We start from the raw sequence: 4,032 nt of genomic DNA on the forward strand, positions 1-4,032 counted from the left end.
CTCCACTTTGTGTTTATTTGCTTGTCGAACTCACATCTGCAGTCGTGTGAAAAAGTTGGGACACCTCCTTAAATGTCCAGGTCTTTATTAAAAATGTTCACATGTCGATGTCTAATCTTGTGATTTAATTGTAGGTAAACGACAAATATTTGCCTTGTTTTACTCCCTCGTGTTGTCCTGGGGGTCAAAATTGACCGGCTTTAAAGTTTGAAAATGTGGAGATAAAAAAAATATTCTCACAGTGAAACTTCTGATGTCCACATTTTCAGGAAATCTTTGAACATTTTCTGGTGGAAAAAAGAAATGTTAAAAATGTTTCTCAAGAACATTCACATAAAAATCAACCAAAATCCAGCGAAATTCGCTGGATTTTGGTTGATTTTTATGTGAATGTTCTTTAAAAAAATTAGAAATTTTGCTGATATACATGTGGAATCCCTTTAGATATTTTTAAGTTTTGTTGTTTTTTCTTTGGAAGATTTTTACTCATTTTTTGAAAATATTTACAAGAATTTTATTGCCAAATTTGGGGGATTTTTCTAAAATAAAACTTTATAGGGAGAATTTTAAGGAATTACTGGAATTTTCTTCCTAAAAGTGTTGCAAATTTTCAGAAGTTTGAAGAATGTTTTTACTGAAGTTTTGGAATTTGTTTTCAGACAAGGAAACAATATATTTTGGTGCCTGTAAATGAAGACAGCAGGAGGGTTAAGAACATTCACATAAAAATCAACCAAAATCCAGCAAAGTTCGCTCGATGTTGGTTGATTTTTATGTGAATGTTCTGAAGAAACATTTTTAACATTTCTTTTTTTTTCACCAAAAAATGTTCAAAAATTTCCCAAAAATTTTGAAAATGTGGACATCAGAAGTTTCACTGTGAACATTTTTTTTTTCCACATTTTCGAACTTTAAAATGTGTAAATTTGACCCGCAGGACGACACGAAGTTTAACTATCCATATGGTCAAATGTATTTTAAAAAAACAAACAAAAACACGCAGCCTTTTACAGGGTGTCCTATTTTTTTCACATGACTGCATGTTTCAGTTCCAGAGAAGTCAAGTTCTGGATGAGGAATGTTGAAATACTGGTGAGCTGCTGGTTTCTCTCCTTAGTAAAGCAGCCAGAAGGTCATAAATCCAAATAGTATTAGTCTGACAAACTGAAACCAACTCTTAATCTTCTACTGCTGCAGGATTTCAGTGCAGAATTCTCTTTAAGCAGCACAAACCTGCTTCAACTGAATAAAACTGACTGCTGAAGCCTCTTCTGTAGCTTTGGAGACTGAAAAGAGACAAAAAGGATCATTTAGAGTTCTATTATTTCTGTAATTTTCTTTCTTTCGTCTCCTGCAGCCGTCAGTGAATCGCCCGGTGAACGTTTAACCGGCTCTTTGATTCTTTCATTCTGTGTTCTGGTGGACTTTTATGCACCAGTTTATGGTAAAAATGTCTCTTTATGTGAAGTAAAACACAGAATTCAGGCCCCAGGTGAAACTATAAAACAAAGTGGAATAAAATCTGTTATTTTATTAAATATTAAACTTCTGTAGAACTTTGAACAGAAGACCTGCTTGGTGAGCACGTCCAGTAGCTGAAGTCAATCATCTCTGGTGTGTTTTATTTGGACGGCAGCAGCTTAACGAATTTATTTTAATGAATCCTCTGACCCTCAAATGGGTTTTTTGCTCCTTTTTTCAGTCTAAAGTCCTGCAGCTCTGTGGAACCAGAAGAACATGAAGAGAGAACTCAGTCAGTATAAAACAGTTCTAAAGACAGAAGACGTAAAAAATACATTTTTATTTTACAGAAATTAAATAAGTCTGGAATCAACATGTACACAATTTTACAGGTGTGACTCTACAAGCTCTAAAATATTTACCATTTACATTTTTAATTTATCTGTTTCCTCTGTGGAAACACAACCTGCAGTTCAGTCGAAAAATCTCATAATTTTTGTCATGTGACTGCTGGCTCCAGCTGAGTCGTGAATAGTTTTATGGTTGCGTTGAGGATTGCAGAATTTTTAGCTTTTTACAGAATCTGTTTAGTGTAAACAGTTAACTTTTGGCCAATTTTTCAACGAAACATGTTGAAAAAATGACTAATCGCCTACAAAACAAAAATGGAAAAAAACAACTGGAATCAGCATGTACAAGATATTTTCAAGTGCCCACATGTCTGACAAACACTGGAAATACAAACTAACTGTACATACTGTAGATATTTTACTATAAATATTTACTATTTACATTTTTAATTAGTTTATTATCTGTCTCTCTGCTCTGTGGAAACATCCTGCAGTTCAGCTGAAAATCCCCGAATTTTTGTCATGTGACTGTTGGTTCCAACTGAGTCATGAATAGTTTTATGGTTGCATTCCAAAATGCAGAATTTTTAGTTTTTGACAGAATCTGTTCAGTGTAAACAGTTGATTTTTGACTTTTTTTAAACGAAACTCATAGAAAAAGGTGACTTAAATATCACGGTAATTAGCTTACATTTGGTTGTTTCTCCCAGTAGAATTGCACGAGTACAATCTGCAGTTTTATTTATCAGATGTTTTTATCTAAAGCGACGTCTATCTGAGAGTAGATATAACACCAGCAAAGATCTAATCAAGAGAAAACAACCTGGATAAGAGCCATTAAACACGGTCTAGTGTGATAACAGGACCGTAGTATCGACAGGAAGTCTGTCAAGTTAAAGGTGTTCAGGGAAGAGCTGGTTTCTAGTCTTGTCTTGAATGAACAGAGTTTGGCAACTCGTTCCACCATCAGGAACCACAGAGGAGGAGAGTCCAGCTATGGACCAGCCCTGTTGTGGCAGAGAAGACAGTTAAAGTCTTAGCTGTGTAGACCTGGATGAGAGAGTTCAGGTAGGACGGGGCTGTTTTCATTCTAGTTTTCAATCCAAGTGTCAGAGTTTTGAGTTTTAGGCAGCAATCTGAACAGTGGGGTGACATCTGGGATCACTGAGCTTCCTGAAGACCTTGTAAGAGGATCTGAGGTTATGCAAGAGGCAGATCATCCACCTCAGTCAAGAGATCTTCCATCACAGATAGCTGTACAAGTATCGCTAATGGAAGATCTATCTCTTGAATGAGGTATTCCAGAGGTAGATCTTTAAGATTTGCATCTTGAATAACCTCAGATCCTCTGATGTCAGGGATCAATGAGCTTCCTGAAGGCATTGTAAAAACATATCTGAGGTTTTTCAAGAGGTAGATCTGGAGGTGGAAGATCTACTTCTTTAATAGAGGTATTCAAGAGGTAGATCTTCCATCACCGATAGTTGTATGAGTATCGGTGGTGGAAGATCTACTTCTTGAATAGCCTCAGATCCTCTTAATCTCAGATCTTCCCACACTAAGGATCACTGAGCTTCCTGAAGGCCTTGTAAGAGGACATGAGGTTATTACTGCGATCTGCTTCTTGAATACCTTTATTCAAGAGGTACAGGGTGACACAAAAAATGGGAACCTTTTAACAATCCAATAAAGCCAATAGTGATGGAAGAAAAATATTTTATTCATACTAATTGAAACCTTAAAACATGCAATTTAAGAAACAATGATGGAATTTTCATTGTTTAAAAATTACTTCCTGTAGATGGCGTCCTCCTGTACGAATGCATTCTTGAAATCTACGTGGGGCTATCTCAAGAGTAAAGTCCACACGACTCGACCAAGAACTCTGGATGAGTTAAAACAGAGAATTCAGGATAAATTCACAGTATCCCAGCTGAGATGTTGCAGCGGTCAATGAGGAATCTCAACAGCAGATTTCAAGAAGGCATTCGTACAGGAGGACGCCATCTACAGGAAGTCATTTTTAAGAAATGAAAATTCCATCATTATTTCTTAAATGGCATGTTGTATTGTTTCAATTACTATGAGAGACGCCTGGTGCTTCCAGCCCAGCACGGCTCTAAATCTCTAGCCAGACTCTTCTCCTCTGTTGTTCCCAAATGGTGGAACAAACTACAAAACTCTGTGCGTTCTGCTGAGTCCCTTTCTACTTTTAAGAGAC

Source organism: Acanthochromis polyacanthus, chromosome 11, assembly GCF_021347895.1.
Source record: "Acanthochromis polyacanthus isolate Apoly-LR-REF ecotype Palm Island chromosome 11, KAUST_Apoly_ChrSc, whole genome shotgun sequence".
Lineage (NCBI taxonomy): Eukaryota > Metazoa > Chordata > Actinopteri > Pomacentridae > Acanthochromis > Acanthochromis polyacanthus.